At 47.3% G+C, this 19,183-nt stretch overlaps 1 protein-coding gene and 1 non-coding gene across 2 annotated transcripts in view; both read left to right on the forward strand.

Annotated features, from left to right (window-relative positions):
• Positions 1 to 19,183, forward strand: part of DGCR6L (DiGeorge syndrome critical region gene 6 like) — a 197,137-nt gene that overhangs the window by 69,425 nt on the left and 108,529 nt on the right. The window lies entirely within an intron of this gene.
• Positions 5,497 to 5,599, forward strand: LOC126929888 (U6 spliceosomal RNA). The gene has a single exon (XR_007717325.1). It is a non-coding gene; the product is annotated as a U6 spliceosomal RNA (small nuclear RNA).

The raw sequence follows: 19,183 nt of genomic DNA on the forward strand, positions 1-19,183 counted from the left end.
ACACACCCACACAGCACTGGGCCCAGAGGAACACAGCCACTCACCTGCCAACACACGCACACGACACTCCACTAGACCGAAACACTCACCCTCCAACACACACATACAATCCACCGCTCACAGAGATAGACGCGCTGCAACACACACACAGCCAGCCCACACTACTATGGAGGACACTTACCCCACAACACGCACATAACAATGGAAAAAAAGACTGACTCTGCAACATACAACATGTATCACCAGACACAGAAACACTGAGACAGAGACTCGTTGCAGCACACACACCATAGGCCACAAAGAAACCACGAGAGAGACAACCCTGCAACATACACACTTCACCAGAGTCAGAAGCGTATATATCTCATACAAAATACACACTCATCCTGCACACATACATCTTCCACCAGATACACAGAAACATGACAGAAATACATTAAACACACTCGCCAAACACACCACCTGCAGCACATAGCTCACCACCAGACAGAAATGCAGATAGGCCGGGGGCAGTGGCTCACGCCTGTCATCCCAGCACTTTGGGAGGCCGAGGCAGGCAGATCACTTGAGGTCAGGAGTTTGAGACCAGCCTGGCCAACATGGTGAGACCCCGTCTCTACTAAAAATACAAAAAATTAGCCAGGCGTGGTGGCGCACACCTGTAATCTCAGCTACTTGGGAGGCTGAGGTGGGAGAATTGCTTGAATCCAGGAGGCAGAGTTTTCAGTGAGTGGAGATCACATCACTGCGCTCTAGCCTGGGCGACAGACTGAGACTCCGTCTCAAAAAAAAAAAAAAAAAAAAAAGAAAATGTAGACACAGACATGCACCCTGCACCCACCACACCACACTCACAGAACACACCTCATCCTGCAAAACACACACACACACACACACACACACCCTCTGACACACAGAAACTCCAAGAGACCCTCACTCTGCAACCATAGACACCTTCTGCCAGACACATAGAAACAGCAACTTACACAACCTGCAACACACACATGTGCTGCCAGAGCCGACTAAATACTAAGGCACACATGTCAGCCGACACACAGAAGTGTACCCATCCTACGGACAGACGGCATACACAGCATCCACGCCCTACTAGGCATGGAGGCGGGCACCCACCCTAAAATGCACTCACTGCGCTAGAAACAGATCATGAGGCCTGGCGTGGTGGCTCACGCCTGTCATCCCCACACTCTGGAAAGCCAAGGCAGGAGGCGCACTTGAGTACAGGAGTTCGGCTCGTATCTGTGGTCTTTCACCCTGCAAATACACACACAAACATGCCACCAGTCACACAGAAACACCAAGACACAATGGGAACACACACTGGGAACATGCAAACTCCTCCACACACCAGAACACGGAGGCTGCTGGCAGTACTGAAATTCATCTCAGCCCTGGGCTCCGGGGAAATGGTGCTGCTGAGAAATTGCCCCTTCCTTTGTGTTCTGAGAAATAGTGAGCCCAGAAGAAGCACTTTGCTCTTGTCCATTCCAAGACCCCGCCTCCAGCCTTCAGCATGAGTCTCTTATTTATCAGGTTGCTCCTTCCTCATCAGTGAATTTTCTTCCCATAGCAGTAGCCTGAATAAAGTCATCTCCTTATGTGTCTGGTACATTCCCCCAACAGTCGTTGTGCCTTGATGTGGCACGGGTTGGACTTACCTTTCTGTCCCCAATGACTGCAACCAGGTGGTGAGCCCTCTCTGGGACCCACAAGCCGCCCCTGACTGGCAATCAGGGTGGGGGACCTTCAGTGAGTGTGACCCCTGGTCGTGTGCTCCCGGCTTTTGTCCGTTGGTAGCATAGTGACAATTTTATTTTGATTCTTTCAGTTTCATGGTCTGACCATTTGGTGATCTTTTTAAACAGATTGGTGGTTTATAGACATCTTGTCTCTGTTGGGTGAGAGAGGACAGTGTGTGGTTTGAGAGTCTTTTCTGTTTGTTCATTTGTTTAGTTTAGTTAAAAATTTTGGGTGAGATTGGTGGCTCACACCTATAATCCCAGTGCTTTGGGAGGTGGAAGTGGGAGGATCACTTGAGGATAGGAGTTCAAAACCAGCGACCCCCATCTCTAATAAATAAATAAATAAATAAATAATTTAGCCACGCATGGTGGTGGTGTGCACCTGCAGTCCCAGCTACTCCGGAGGTTGAGGTGGGAGGATCCCTCAATCCCAGGAGTTTGAGGCGCACCACTGTACTCCAGCCTGGGCAACAGAGTGAGAACCTGTCTCTAAAAACTCCAAGAATTTGTCCCCAGTGGGAAGATGGTTTGGAGATGTGGTCAGCCACATACATGGATGGAGTTGTGTTGTCATGAATGCTTCATTTAGGTGGATTGGCTGTCATACGCACAGGTAAGCGACACACCCAACAGTTAGTATGCTTGAAAATAGGCCTGTAGCTGGGCGCGGTGGCTCCCACCTGTAATCCCAGCACTTTGGGAGGCCGAGACGGGTGGATCACAAGGTCAGGAGATCGAGACCATCCTGGCTAACACGGTGAAACTCCATCTCTACTAAACATACAAAAAAAAAAAATAGCCGGGTGAGGTGGCGGGCGCCTGTAGTCCCAGTTACTCAGGAGGCTGAGGCAGGAGAATGGCATGAACCCAGGAGGCGGAGCTTGCAGTGAGCCGAGATTGAGCCACTGCATTCCAGCCTGGGTGGCGAGACTCCGCCTAAAAAAAAAAAAAAAAAAAGAAAATAGGCCTGTTCCTTGGGTGGAGCTAACATGCAGATGATTGGCAAAGCCTCCTGAGAAGCAGTGGGGTCAGGGCTGGGGTTAGGAGGGCAGAGGTCAGGGCTAGGGTTAGGAGGGCAGCCTACAAGTGTTGAAAACCACCTAGTGAATCTATGGTGGTTGGGCTGCTAGGGAGGAAAAGGAGGAGTGGGAAGGTGGGAGAAAGGCCTTTGACAGGGTTACAGTTGGAAGCAGGGTGTGGAGGAGTCGACCTGGGGCCAGCTCAGTTGTGTGGACGGTGGTCAGGTGTCATCCATCTTCGGGTGAGGTCATGGTCTGGATGAGTCCAGCTGCAGGGCTGAGGTCACTCACCTGGTAAAGAAGCTGGTTGGGGTGAGCTCCTGGGCCTCCCTGAGTTTGCAGTGACCTTCGCCCAATAATGGACCTCGAGACATCTGTGAGGGAGTCCTAGAACCACAGGACTGTGGTTGGACAGAGCTAGTGAAGAAGCCATTGTCCTGGCATCACACTGGGGATACAGTGATTCCAAAGCTGCCTGCTGCATACACCCCACAGGAGGTATTCCAGCGGGGCTTCCTATTAATAGTCTGACATGCATTGTGAGGGGCAAAATGTGCACACGTGACACTCATTGGAGAGCCTCAGCAGTGGGCATTCCATTTACACTGCTGCTTCCCGTGTGTGTGTCGGGGGGCCTCCCTTATGAGTTTATTTTTTTCTGAAATAAAAAACAAATTGTTTAAATTACTTATTTGGCCGGGCGCAGTGGCTCACGCCTGTAATCCCAGCACTTTGGGAGGCCGAGGAGGGTGGATCACTTGAGGCTGCGAGTTCAAGACCAGCCTGGCCAACATGGTGAAACCCCGTCTCTACTAATAATACAAAAATTACCCGAGCGTGGTGGCGCCTGCCTGTAATCCCAGCTACTCACTGCAACCTCCGCCTCCCGGGCTCCAGCGATCCTCGTCCCTCAGCCTCCTGGTATTTGCTGGTTTTAGAGGCGAAGTCTCGGCAGGTCAACCTGGCTGGAGCGCAGAGGCTATTCCTAGGCGCGGTGCCACTACCGACGCGCTCCGTTTTCCACCGGGGCTGCCTCCCTCTTCCCTAGGCGGCCTGGTGGCAGAGGCCACCATACCGATGCCGGCCTCAGTGCGGACCTGGATCGGCACAGCGCACTACAGCACAGAACTCCCCGTCACGCGATTATCCTGCCTCATCCTCCTGAGCAGCTGGAACCTCAGGCACGCGCGGCGCCGGCCCCTGGAGCTCAGAACCGCCGTTAGGACTGCATCCGGCACCAGGCAGCCAGCGGCGAGGGGGACATGGGATCGTGCTGCCATCTGGTGGCTGGATGGGTAGCTGCTGCTTTTTTTTTTTTTCTTTTTGAGGCACGGCCTCGCTCTGTGGCCCAGGCTGGACGCAGTCACTCAACAACCGCTCACTGCAGCCTCCATCCCCCACTCCCCCCCGCCCCGGCCCAATACATCCTCCCATCTCAGCCTCCCAAAGTGCTGAGATTACAGGTGTGAGCCACCGCACCGGGCCGGTACCACTTTTTTTTTTTTTCTTTTGAGACGGAGTATCACCCTATCGCCCAGGCTGGAGTTTAGTGGCTCAATCTCGGTTTACCGCAACCTCTGCCTCCCGGAATCAAGCGAGTCTCCCGCCTTAGCCTCCTGAGTAGCTGAGATTACTGGCGCACGCCACCACGCCCGATTAATTTTTGTATTTTTAGTAGAGATGGAGTTTCACCATGTTGGCCAGGCTGGTCTCGAACTCCTGACTTCAAGTGATCTGACCACCTCCGCCCACCAAAGTGCTGGGATTACAGGCACGAGCCACCGCGCCCGGCGGTAGCATCTCTGAAGAGCTTAAACAAGTGTGGGTAACAGTCTGGGGGAACTTCCACGCAGTTCTGATTGTGCAGCCCAGTCGGGCCTGCTACAGGGATTTGGTGTCCCAGGCCCAGATTATCCCCCAAAGTAGGCATAGCCAGGTGAGGAAAGCCAGAAGTCAGCGACAAATACTGTGCAGTTCCACGTATGTGGAGTATCTAGGGGAGTCAAATTTGTAGAGAGAGGCAGGGCCTGGTGACTAACGTCTGTTATCCCAGGACTTTGGGAGGCTAAGGTGAGTGGATCACTCCTGAGGTCAGGAGTTCGAGACCAGCTTGGCCAACATGCTACTAAAAATACAAAAATACAAAAAATACAAAATTTACTAAAGATACAAAAATTAGCCGGACGTGGTCGTGCATGCCTGTAGTCCCAGCTACTTGTGAGGCTGAGGAAGGAGAATCACTTGGACCCAGGAGACAGAGGTTGCAGTGAACCGAGACTGCACCACTGCCTTGGCACTGCACTCCAGCCTGGGTGGCTAGCAAAACTTTATCTCAAAGAAAACAAATGAACAACAACAACAACAACAAATTAGCAGGGCATGGTGGTATGCGCCTGTAGTCCCAGCTTCTCGGGAGGCTGAGGCAGGAGAATCACTTGATCCCGGGAGGCAGAGGTTGCAGTGAGCTGAGATTGCACCACTGCACTCCAGCTTGGGCGACAGAGCTGGACTCCATCTCAAAAAAAGAAAAAAGAAAAAAGAAAAAAAAATTCGTAGAAACAGAAGGTGGAACTGTGGTTACCAGGGGCTGGGAGGGGTGGGAATTAGTGTTTAATGGGTGCAGAGTTTCAGTTTCAGATGATGAAAAGATTCTAGAAATAGATGGCTGTGAATGTACTTAGTGTCACTAAACTGTACACTGAAAAATGATTAAATTAGTGCTCGCTTTGGCAACACATATACTAAAATCAGAATGATAGAAGATTCGCATTGCCCCTGCCCGAGGACGACACGCGAATTTGTGAAGCGTTCCATGATTTTATTTTATTTTATTTTATTTTATTTTATTTTATTTTATTTTATTTTTTGAGACGGAGTCTCGCTCTGTCGCCCAGGTTGGAGTGCAGTGGCGCCATCTCGGCTCACTGCAAGCTCTGTCTCCTGGGTTCACACCATTCTCCTGCCTCAGCCTCCCGAGTAGCTGGGACTACAGGCGCCCGCCACCAAACCCGGCTAATTTTTTGTATTTTTAGTAGAGATGGGGTTTCACGGTGGTCTCGATCTCCTGACCTTGCGATCCGCCCACCTCGACCTCCCAAAGTGATGAGATTACAGGTGTGAGCCACCATGCCCGACCAAAGCATTCCATATTTTTAAACAGAGATATAGACCAATGGAACAGAACAGGAGCCTCAGAAATAACACCACACATCTACAACCATCTGATCTTTGACAAACCTGACAAAAACAAGAAATGGAAAAAGGATTCCTTATTTATTTATTTATTTATTTATTTATTTTTTTGAGACGGAGTCTCACTCTGTCCCCCTTGCTGGAGTGCAGTGGCCGGATCTCAGCTCACTGCAAGCTCCGCCTCCCGGGTTCAGGCCATTCTCCTGCCTCAGCCTCCCGAGTAGCTGGGACTACAGGCGCCCGCCACCTCGCCCGGCTAGTTTTTTTGTATTTTTTAGTAGAGACGGGGTTTCACTGTGTTAGCCAGGATGGTCTCAATCTCCTGACCTCGTGATCCACCCGTCTCGGCCTCCCAAAGTGCTGGGATTACAGGCTTGAGCCACCGCGCCCGGCCAGGATTCCTTATTTAATAATGCTGCTGGGAAAACTGGCTAGCCACATGCAGAAAACAGAAACTGGACCCCTTTCTTATACCTTATACAAAAATTAACTCAAAATAGATTAGACTTAAATGTAAAACCCAAAAACCATAAAAACCCTAGAAGAAAACTTAGTTAGTACCATTCAGGATATCGGCATGGGCAAAGACTTCATGACAAAACGCCAAAAGCAATGGCAACAAAAGCCAGAATTGACACATAGAATGTAATCAAACTAAAGAGCTTCTGCACAGCAAACAAAACTATCCTCAGAGTGAACAGGCAACCTACAGAATGGGAGAAAACTTTTGCAAGCTACCCATCTGACAAAGGGCTCATATCCAGAATCTAGAAGGAACTTAAATAAATTTACAGGAAAAAAACAACCCCATCAAAAAGTGGGTAAAGGATATGAACAGACACTTCTCAAAAGAAGACATTTATGTGGCCAACAAACATATGAAAAAAAGCTCATCATCACTGGTCATTAGAGAAATGCAAATCAAAACCACAATGAGATACCATCTCATGCCAGTTAGAATGGCGATTATTAGGGGCCGGGTGCGGTGGCTCATGACTGTAATCCCAGCACTTTGGGAGGCCGAGGCGGGTGGATCATGAGGTCAGAAGACCGAGACCATCCTGGTTAACACGGTGAAACCCCATCTCTACTAAAAATACAAAAAATTAGCTGGGCATGTGGCAGGCGCCTGTAGTCCCAGCTACTCGGGAGGCTGAGGCAGGAGAATGGCGTGAACCTGGGAGGCAGAGCTTGCAGTGAGCCGAGATCGCGCCACTGCACTCCAGCCTGGGTGACAGAGCAAGACTCCGTCTCAAAAAAAAAAAAACCAAAAAAAAACAAAAAAAACAAAAAACAAAACAAAACAAAAACAGAATGGCGATTATTAAAAAGTCAGAAAACAACATGCTGGTGAGGCTGTGGAGAAATAGGAACACTTTGACACTGTTGGTGGGAGTATAAATTAGTTCAGCCATTGTGGAAGACATTGTGGCGATTCCTCAAGGATCTAGAACCAGAAATACCATTTGACCCAGCAGTCCCATTACTGGGTATATACCCAAAGCATTATAAATCCTTCTACTATAAAGACACATGCACACGTATGTTGATTGCAGCACTATTTACAATAGCAAAGACTTGGAACCAACCAACCCAAATGTCCATCAATGATAGACTGGATAAAGAAAATGTGGCATATATACACCATGGAATACTAAGCAGCCATAAAAAAGAATGAGCTCATGTCTTTTGCAGAGACGTGGATGAAGCTGGAAGCCATCATTTTCAGCAAACTAACACAGGAACAGAAAACCAAACACTGCATGTTCTCACTCATAAGTGGGAGGTGAACAAGAGAACACATGGACACAGGGAGGGGAAGATCACACACTGGGGCCTGGCTAGGGGTGGGGGGCAAGGGGAGGGACAGCATTAGGAGAAATGCCTAAGGCATGCAGGGCCTAAAACCTAGATGACGGGTTGACAGGTGCAGCAAACCATTATGGCATGTGTATACCTGTGTAAGAAACCTGCACGTTCTGCACATGAATCTCAGAACTTAAAGTAAAATTTTTTTTTTTTTTTTTTTTTAAGACGGAGTCTCGCTCTGTCGCCCAGACTGGAGTGCAGTGGCGCAATCTCGGCTCACTGCAAGCTCCGCCTCCCGGGTTCACGCCATTCTCCTGCCTCAGCCTCCCGAGTAGCTGGGACTACAGGCGCCCGCCCCTGCGCCCGGCTAATTTTTTCTATTTTTAGTAGAGACGGGGTTTCACCATGGTCTCGATCTCCTGACCTTGTGATCCGCCCACCTCGGCCTCCCAAAGTGCTGGGATTACAGGCGTGAGCCACCACGCCCGGCCAGTAAAATTTTAAAAAATAAATAAAATTAAAATTTAAAAAATTATTAAAATAGGCTGGGCATGGTGGCTTAAGCCTGTAATCCTAATTACTCAGGAGGCCGAGGTGGGAGGATCCCTTGAGCCCAGGAGGTTGAGGCTGCGGTGATCTGCGAGGGCACCACTGTACTCCAGCCTGGGTGACAGAGTGAGATCATGTCCCCCAAAAAAAAAAAAAAAAGAAAAAAGAAAAAGGTTAAATTGGTAAATTTTGTTATATATTTTACCACAATAAATAGAATGGAAGTAGAGGCTGAGAGGCTGTTGAATTAGGTACTGTGGAACACTTCAAGGAAGCAAAAATAGCAAATATTGGACAGCAAAAGACTGAATGGGCTCCATCCTTTCAGCCTGCTGGGGCTGAGGCCTCCACGGTCCCCTGGGTTAAGGTTTCAGCATCCACCGTGAGATGCCATTTGTTCTTTTCCATTGGAAGAACATGTCAAATCGGGCTGTTAAACGGAGAAACAGAGGGGATAGTCACCCCTTCTCTCAATCCTTGAAGTCCTTGTTTTAATGTATTTTGGGTCATATTAACGATTTTAATGGCTTGGGCAGGTCTTCAGGGTCTCGTCTGCCAAGACCAACAGTAAGGGACAAAGTGTGGGTTTTATTCCAATTGGAGCATCCATCCCAGTGATGGAAATTCAAGAGCAGAAAGAACTGAGACCACTGGAATATTCTGCAAAGCTATTACACCAGTGATCAGAGTGAGGCGGACTTGTTTGACTTCAATCTTATGCCCCAGGGAACAGAGGGAGTTCATCCCTTACATTTAGTGGGGTCTTTGCGGAAACAGTGTCAAGTAAGGCCATAAAAGTTTGCTTAGTGCGTGGGAACCAGTGGACATTTGTGAATGCAATTGTCCTCTGTAGTGGCGAGGGTCAAGGAGTGTGCTGTGTCCTTAGCAAGGCTGGAGTGGTCACGGATGCTCCATTTTGGGGGATGTGATGTGGGCTCACATCTTGAGGATTTGGGTTTGGATTCTCCGTATAACTTGTTTTAGAAGCGCCTGGACCTCTTTGGGGTCTTACCGTAAATCTGATTATCGGGGAAGCCCAGGTTGCAAAGTTACCAATCCCAGGGCTGTGTGTGGGGTGGCCGTGGAAGTTCTGAAACGGGGGCCCTTTCCTTATCAGTAGGGTTTGGTGCTTTGGGATGAGAAGACAGAGTCCTGGAATCAATCATTCCAGGCCATCGAGGGCCTCTGTAGGAGTAGTCACACGGGGCCGGGCATGGTGGTTCACACCTGTAATCCCAGCACTTTGGGAGGCCAAGGTGGCAGGATTACTTAAGGCGAGGAGTTCAAGACCAGTCTGGGCAACACAAGGAGACCCCATCTCTACAAAAACTAAAAGCAATTACCCAGGCATGGTGGAGTGTGTCTGTAGTCCCACTACTCAGGAAACCGAGGCAGGATCACTTGAGCCCACAAGTTCGAGGCTACAGTGAGCTGTGACTGCGGCACCACACTCCAGCCTGGGTGAGAGAGGGAGATCCTGTCTGTAAAAAAAAATAAAACAAAAGTGTAGTCACTTGACTAGTAAGGGGAGCTGTACAGCCTTCTAATTTGTAGGTTCTCCCCTGAAAAATAACTGCCAGATGCCTGTGTCAAAAGCCTTTCTCCTAGAACACCACGGGGTTGGGCCTCACTCCAGTTCTTCTGCCATACTTCTCCAACTCTTCCTTAAACTCTAATCCATGAATCCAGAGTAGGAGTTGGCAAGCTACAGCCTCCAGGCCAAATCTAGCTCACTGTGCATTTTCTTTTCTTTTCTTTTTTCTTTCTTTTATTTTCTTCCTTTCTTTTCCTCCCTCCTCCCTTTCCCCTTCCCTTCCCCTTTCCTATCCTTTCCTTTCCTTTTTGACAGGGTCTCACCCTGTTGCCCAGGCTGGAGTGCAGTGGTGCACTAAACCTCGACAGATCGCTTTAATGATTGGCATCAGTAGTAAAGGGTCTGTCTGCGGCAGGAGGGGGCTTTTGGGCTTTTGGGTCGCTTGGTTTTTAATTTTTTTTCTTCTCCTTTTTCTGTGAAGCTTAAGGGCCACCGTAGCTGAAAGCCTTGCCGCTGAATGCCGAAACGTAACCTTCCCTGGCTGCTGTATAGATAACATGCGTAAGCCACCATGGTCACAGCTTCTTCGGTCGTTTTTCAGGAACTTAGACCAGCTCCTGTCCAGTTCAAACTGGTTGAGACCACTAACCCTTCAACTGGGCCTGTGCAAGTGCCCAAAACGTGGCCTTTTGACATTGGAGGGCCAAAAACTCTGCCTTCAGCTCATGCTAATGCTACCCTTTTCTGTACACGTGTCCTGTGAAATGCCATGAACTCCAGCCATGCTCACACAGAACGAAGCTGTCACTTATCTTCGGGGGACGTGGATTTGAGAGATGTTGTCCCACCTCCCCGCTCAGTGCCCTTGCGAATAAATCTTTTCTCTTTTGCAAAACCGTGTCATAGTGGTTGATTTACTGCGCCAGCAGAAATGCACACGAACCTGGATGGCAACAAAAGGCTGGAGGTCATGCCCAAGTATGCTGTGGGGGTGGGCAGAGGACTACCATGCCCAGCCAATTTTTTTTTTTTTTTTTGGTAGAGACAGGGTTTCACCATGTGGGCCAGATGGTCTCTATCTCTTGACCTCATGATCCGCCTGCCTCAGCCTCCCAAAGTGCTGGGATTACAGGCGTGAGCCACCACGCCCAGCCAGTATGTAGGCTTTTCATATTTGATTCTTCCACTTAGTATTATAATATGCACTAAAGGCTTTCCCGTGTCTTTTCATGGGTTGATAGCTTATTTCTTTTCAGCATTGAATAATACTCCATTGTCTGGATATACCAGAGTTCAGTTCAACAACTTGGTTTGTGAACTTCCAAGTTTCTTGGTTCCTTCCAAGCTTTGGCAGTTATGAATAAAGGTGCTATAAGCATCCATGTGCAGGTTTTTGTGTGGACATAAGTTTCCAACTCATTTGACTAAATACCAGGGAGTGTGATTGCTGGGTCACATGGTAAGAGTATGCTTAGTTTTATAATAAACTGCCAAACTGTCTTCCAAAGTGGCTGTACCACTTTATAATCCCATTGGCAATGAGTGCTGTTGTCAACGTTTTGAATTTTGGCCGTCCTAATATGCGTGTTGTGGAATCTCATTGTTTTAATTTGTAATTCCCTAAATGACATAAAACGTGAAGCATTTTTTCAATATGTTTATATCTGTTTATCTTTTTTGGTGAGGTATCTGTTCAGATATTTTGCCCACTTCTAAGTCAGGTTGTTCATTTCCTCCGTCCCTCCCTCCGTCCCTCCCTCTTTTTTCTTTTCTTTTTCTTTCTTTTCTTTTCTTTTCTTTTTTGAGACAGAGTCTCACTCTGTCACCCAGGCTGGAGTGCAGTGGCTCGATCTCAGCTCACTGCAACCTCTGCCTCCCCGGTTCAAGCGATTCTCCTGCCTCAGCCTGCTGAGTAGCTGGAATTACAGGCATGTGCCACCATGCCTGGGTAACTTTTTCTATTTTTAGTAGAGACGGGGTTTCACCGTGTTAGCCAGGATGGTCTCGATCTCCTGACCTCGTGATCGACCTGCCTCAGCCTCCCAAAGTACTGGGATTACAGGTGTGAGCCACTGCACCAGGCCTTTTTTTTTTTTTTTTTTTTTTTTTTTTTTGAGATAAAGTTTCATTCTTGTCACCCAGGTTGGAGTGCAATGGCACGATCTTGGCTCGATGGAACCTCTGCCTCCTGGGTGCAGGCGATTCTCCTGCCTAAGCCTCCCAAGTAGCTGGGAATACAGGCGCGTGCCACCACACCTGATTAATTTTTGTATTTTTAGTAGAGACGGGGTTTCACCATGTTGGCCAGGATGGTCTTGAACTCCTAACCTCAGGTGATCCGTCCACCTTGGCCTCCCAAAATGTTGGGATTACAGGTATGAGCCACCGTGCCCAGTCATTCATGTTCTTATTGTTGAGTTTTAAGAGTCCTTTTTGGCCAGGCACGGTGGCTCACACCTGTAATCCCAGCACTTTGGGAGGCCGAGGCAGGCGGATCACAAGGTCAAGAGATCAAGACCATCGTGGCTAACAGGGTGAAACTCTGTCTCTACTAAAAACACAAAAAAATTATTCGGGCGTGGTGGCAGGTACCTGTAGTCCCAGCTACTTGGGAGGCTGAGGCAGGAGAATGGCATGAACCTGGGAGGCAGAGGTTGCAGTGAGCCGAGATCACGCCTCTGCATTCCAGCCTGGGTGACAGAGCGACACTCCGTCTCAAAAAAAAAAAAAAAAAAGTTCTTTTTAAGATAACAGTCCTGTATCAGACTGTCAGATACGTCTTTTTTCCACTTCATGAGAAGTACAAGTATCTTATAATAAAACAGTTCTAATTTCTCTCTCCTATCCCTTGAATCATTGCTGCATTTCACTTATACATAGCTGTAATGATTGAAAACATTGTTGCTATTATTATTTTGAACAATATGGTTCAAAATAAGGTTGTATATTAAGCCTTATTGTATAGATCAATTAAGAAAAATATAAATTTTAAATTTTAGTTACACTTATTTTTTCTCTCCTGCGCTTCCATTCTTCATGTAGATTTGAATTTCTGATCTATATTTTCTTTTTATAGTATATCTTATATTAAATATAGATAACATATAAAAATATATATAACATTATATGTATTTTATTAAACATGTATATATACATATATAAATATATATAACATATATATATTTTATTAAACACATATATATACATATATAAATATATATAACATACATGTATTTTATTAAATATTATATTATTTCTCTGAAGAACTTCTTTTAACATTTCTTGCAGGGCTGGTCTACTGACAACAAATTTCTTCAATTTTTATTTGTCTGAGAACATATTTATTGCGACTTCCTTTTTGAAGGATAATCTCATAGGGTTCAGAATTCTAGGTCGGTGGGTTTTTTCTCTCAAGACTGTAAATATTTCACTCCACTCTTTTTGTTTTGATGGTTTCTGTGAAGAAGTCTAATGCAAGTCTTATCTTTGCCTTTTCCTCCTTGGCTTCTTTCAAGATTTTTTTCTTCATCTTGATTTTTTTTTTTTTTTTAGTTTGAAAATATGCCTAGGTATAGGCTTTTTGGCATTTATCCTTCTTGGCGTTCTCTGAGCTTCCTGGATTTGTGGTTTCATGCCTTTCATACCTGAAATTAATTTTGGAAAATTCTCACTCATTGTTGCTTCAAATGGCATTTTATACTTTGCCTTTAAGTACAGCTTGTAATTTTTAATTGAATGCCGAATATGTGGTGTCTTGTGGTGTGGTGATAAGGTGTGTGGGAGGACAAGGATACTACAGTCCTATGACGAGGTCTCTGTCTTTTAGGCACCCTGGGCTGTGACCTTCACAAGGATTTCCCAGTTTTTTTTCCACCTTAAGTGTGACAGGACAGTTAGAGAGGGCTGGAGTTGGGCATTTTCCTTTCCCCGGGTTGCTAGGCTCTGATAAAATTCCAGTAGGTCAAGGTTTGACAAAAGAGTTTATACTGAGGGGCGGCCATGTCAAGAGCAGAATGCTCTGGGTATGCTTCCTTTTTTTTTTCTTTTTGTCGTTTGCCATACCTTCAGATGGTGTGGGTATATTTGAAAATGGCTTCTTTTCTCCTTTTGCTAGAAGCACGAAGGGATTTTTCTCCAATCTTCATTGTGAAAACCTGGTAGAGCTCATGGAGGTAAGATCACAAAAGTGTGGGCTTGCCTAACAGGCGTGCACTACCACACCCAGCTAATTTTTACATTTTTAGTAGAGACAGGGTTTCACCATGTTGGCCAGGCTGGTCTCGAACTCCTGACCTCAAGTGATCCCCCAGCCTCGGCCTCCCAAAGTGCTGGGATTACAGGCATAAGCCACCATACCCGGCCTCCTTGGGGTTATTTTCCTATTTATTTATTTATTTATTTATTTTTTGAGACGGAGTCTTGCTCTGTGGCCCAGGCTGGAGTGCAGTGGCCGGATCTCAGCTCACTGTAAGCTCCGCCTCCTGGGTTCACACCATTCTCCTGCCTCAGCCTCCCGAGTAGCTGGGACTACAGGCGCCCGCCACCTCACCCAGCTAGTTTTTTGTATTTTTAGTAGAGACGGGATTTCACCGTGTTAGCCAGGATGGTCTCGATCTCCTGACCTCGTGATCCACCCGTCTCGGCCTCCCAAAGTGCTAGGATTACAGGCTTGAGCCACCGCGCCTGGCCCCTATTTATTTATTTATTGAGATGGAGTTTTGCTCTTGTTGCCCAGGCTGGAGTGCAATGGCACCATCTAGGCTCACTGCAACTTCCGCCTCCTGGGTTCAAGCGATTCTCCTGCCTCAGCCTCCTGAGTAGCTGGGATTACCATCATGCGCAGCTAATTTTGTATTTTTAGTAGAGACGGAGTTTCTCCATGTTGGTCTAGCTGGTCTCAAACTCCCGACCTCAGGTGATCCTTCCGCCTTCACCTCCCAAAGTGCTGGGATTACAGGCATGTGTCACTGCACCCAGCTCCTTGGGGTTTTTAATCTCAAACCTGGCCACGCTGAGCCTCCAGCAAGTATAATGACAGGGTAGGTTTCTTGCCCCAGCACTGGTTCCTCTGCAGGTTCCTGCTCATGGGTCTGTACTCCAGGAATTTGTGGTTCTGTCCGTATCCTCTTCTCTGTATCTTCAACTTCAGATGTGACACTGTTCCCTGTGGCCTCAATTCTCTGAGAGATCTAAGAGGAGTTGTTGATTTTCAATTTGTTCAGATTTTTACCTGTTGTTAGGATGGAGTAATGACTTTCAAGCTCCTTCAATGCCAGCCCAGGGCCACTTTTCACATGTGCCATGCCACTGAACACCAGGGGTGTTTTTCTCCAACCCTGAGGAGCAGGATATTTGTTCTGACAGAGGCATGGGAGGCAGCAGCTATAGAAGCATTTAAGCCTCATGGGGTGAGCCATCTACTTTTAGGAGTATAGATCTAGGCATGTCACATGGCTTTCCTTTTAAAACACTAATCCCAGCTGTTCAGAATGGTCTCCTGTTATGTCCTGACCAAAATGCTTGCTGGAAACATTACGTTTTGCTTCCCCGGCAAAATACTAAGTCTAGGGTGATAGCCCCCAAGAGTCTTTTGGTTTACGTCCCTAAGCTCCCACTCTGCATGCCTGTGCAACCCACCCTCCATCGAAACCCTGGACACTACAGCTTGGGTGAGCTTCTCTAGTTAGCAGCACTTTGCTTGTGTTGTCACACATTGTTGCTGAAAGAATTAACTGTGTCCCCACGCAGCTCCATGGGGAGGGGACACTTGGAAGCTTGTGCCTGGTTTCCTCTGGAAAAGACTCTGCTGATTTTAGTCTGTATCCTTTCGTTGTAACAAACCATAACTGTTCTGAGCCCTATGAGTCCCTCTAGCAAATTGTCAAGCTTGAAGGTGATCTTGCGGACCCTGACACAACATCATAACTCCATGGGGATAAGCGTGAGCCGCAGCAGCCGATGGGGATAAGCGTGAGCCGCAGCAGCCGATGGGGATAAGCGTGAGCCGCAGCAGCCGATGGGGATAAGCGTGAGCCGCAGCAGTCGTTCTCATGAATCCTCTTAAACGCTGCCGCAGAGCAACATGTGAAAGGGTACCTCTGCTCCCAGCGGTGGTGTGGGACTGCCAAAGTCACAAACGTAGGAATCACCATGAGGCTGTGCCCTCATACTATTAAGAAACAGACAGGATCTCTGAGTAGGTCCCATAACCACCCCAAAAGCAATTCTTGGCTGGGCACAGTGGCTCACACCTGTAATCCCAGCAATTTGGGAGGCCAAGGTGGGTGGGGTGGATCACGAGGTCAGGAGATCGAGACCATTCTGGCTAACATGGTGAAACCCCGTCTCTACTAAAAACACAAAAATTAGCAGGGCGTGGTGGTGCACGACTGTAGTCCCAGCTACTTGGGAGGCTGAGGCGGGAGAATCGCTTGAACCCAGGAGGTGGAGCTTGCAGTGAGCTGAGATGGCACCACTGCACTCTGGGCGAGAGAGAGAGACTCCATCTCAAAAAAAAAAAAAAAAAAAAAAAAAGTAATTCTTTTCAAAAAATTAATTAGTTTTTGTTTTGTTTTGTTTTTTGTTTTTTGGAGATGAAGTCTAGCTCTGTCGCCCAGGATGGAGTGCAGTGGTTTGATCTTGGCTCACTGCAACCTCCACCTCCTGTTCAAGCGATTCTCCTGCCTCAGCCTCCTGAGAAGCTGGGACTACAGGCGTGTACCACCATGCCCTGCTAATTTTTGTATTTTTAGTAGAGACGGGGTTTCACCACGTTGAGCAGGCTAGTCTTGAACTCCCGACCTCTTTATCTGCCCGCCTCAGTCTCCCAAAGTGCTGGGATTACAGGCAGGTGTGAGCCACTGCGCCTGGCCAAAAAAAAAAAAATAATTAATTAGTTTTTAAAGACAGGTCTTGCTCTGTTACCTAGGCTGGAGTGCAGCAGCGTAATAAAAGCTCACTGCAGCCTTGAACTCCTGGGCTTAGAGTCAATTAAGAAGCTACAGGGGGCCGGGTGCGGTGGCTCAAGCCTGTAATCCCAGCACTTTGGGAGGCCGAGACGGGCGGATCACGAGGTCAGGAGATCGAGACCATCCTGGCGAACACGGTGAAACCCCGTCTCTACTAAAAACTACAAAAAACTAGCCGGGCGAGGTGGCGGGCGCCTGTAGTCCCAGCCACTTGGAAGGCTGAGGCAGGAGAATGGCGTGAACCCGGGAGGCGGAGCTTGCAGTGAGCCGAGATTGCGCCACTGCACTCCAGTCTGGGCGACAGAGCGAGACTCCGTCTCAAAAAAAAAAAAAAAAAAAAGAAGCTACAGGGCTGGGTGCAGTGGCTCACGCCTGTAATCCCAGAACTCTGGGAGGCCGAGGTGGGTGGATCTTGTGATCAAGACCACCTGGCCAACATGGTGAAATCCCCTCTCTACTAAAAACACAAAAATTAGCTGGATGTGGTGGTGCGCACCTGTAGTCTCAGCTACCCGGGAGGCAGAGGTTGCAGTGGGCCAAGACTGCAACCCTGCACTCCAGCCTGGTGACAGAGGGAGAGTCCGTCTCAAAAAAAAAAAAAAAAAAAAAAAAGAAGCTACAATAATATAATAGACAATTCTAAAGGAATAGTGAGGAATACAATTCAAGAGTAATTTAAAAGTTAAATGCAATATATAGAACCAAAAAAGGAGTTAAGGGGCTAAGTGCCAATGAAAAGTATAAAGAAACAAAATCTAATAGACCTTATTATACAGAATTAGAAAATCTCTGTGCATTGGCTGGGCGCGGTGGCTCACACCTGTAATCCCAGCACTTTGGGAGGCTGAGGAGGGCAGATCACGAGGTCAGGAGATCGAGACAATCCTGGCTAACATGGTGAAACTCCATCTCTACTAAAAAAAATACAAACAAAATTAGCCAGGCATGGTGGCGGGTGCCTGTAGTCCCAGCTACTTGGGAGGCTGAGGCAGGAGAATGGCGTGAACCCAAGAGGCAGAGCCTGAAGTGAGCCGAGATCGCACCACTGCACTCCAGCCTGGGCAACTGAGCAAGACTCCATCTCATAAAAAGAAAAAAAAAAAAAAAGAAAAAGAAAACCTCTGTGCTTAAAAATGTTATAACAAAGACAGAAAAATGTAGATGCCAAGGGTATATGTGTGTGTGTGTGTCTGTGCTTATGTGTCTATTTATGTGTGTATGTGTGTATGTGTCTGTGTGTCTGTGTGTGTATGTGTGTGGGTGTGAAATAAACCAAAGAGAACAGTGGACAAAAGACAGGAACAGACCACACATATGAAGAGAAAAACAAACGGCCAACAAGCAGGGACAAATAATAGTCTTAAAGCCTCAAAATGGCAAATATAAAAATCAAGGCAGGAACGACCCCATGCTGGCCAGGGAGTGGTGACAGTGGCATGTCAGAGCCGCTGGGAACAGCTCACAGCAGGCCCACCAGGTCAGATTCCACCCAGGAACAGCGATGAGCTTGTGTTCATAACCTTCACCAGGTAACCGCATTTCTCAGAACGTACTCAGAGGAAATGATCAAAGATAGGCACAGAGGCCTATGTTAAATAATTATTTATAGGCAACATCTTGATGTTCAATAGTAAGGGAATAGATAAATTAAGATACAACTGTAACATAGAAAATGATGTGGCCAATTATGCCTGAAAATATTTTATAACATGGAAAATACTTATCATAAAATGTTAAATGGAAAAGGATAAAAATAATACGTAGAATATGAATCTAATTTTCCTTTCTTTTTTCTTTCTGAGATGGAGTTTTGCTCTTGTTTGTCGCCCAGGTTGGAGTGCAGTGGCACAATCTGGGCTCACTGCAACCTCCACTTCCCGCGTTCAAGTGATTCTCCTGCCTGAGGCTCCCGAGTAGCTGGGATTACAGGCGCCTGCCACCACGCCCAGCTAATTTTGTATTTTTAGTAGAGACAGGGTTTCACCATGTTGGCCAGACTGGTCTCGAACTCCTGACCTCAGGTGATCCGCCCACCTCAGCTTCCCAAAGTGCTGGGATTACAGGCATGAGCCACTGCAGCCAGCCTAATTTTCTTTTAAATGAAAAACGATATGTATACATGCATAGAAAACAACTGGAAGACAATGTATCTAAATGTTAATAGTACTTATCTCCAGGTAATGATCCATGAACTGATTCTGAAGGTCTTTGTTTTGAGAGTTTTGCTCTATCACCCAGGCTGGAGTGCAGTGGTGCCATTATGATTCACTACAGCCTTGACCTCCTGGCTTCAAGCGATCCTCCCACCATAGCCTCCAGAGTAGCTGCGACTATAGGCACGCACCACCATGC

The sequence above is a fragment of the Macaca thibetana genome, chromosome 10 (genome assembly GCF_024542745.1).
Source record: "Macaca thibetana thibetana isolate TM-01 chromosome 10, ASM2454274v1, whole genome shotgun sequence".
Taxonomy (NCBI): Eukaryota; Metazoa; Chordata; class Mammalia; order Primates; family Cercopithecidae; genus Macaca; species Macaca thibetana.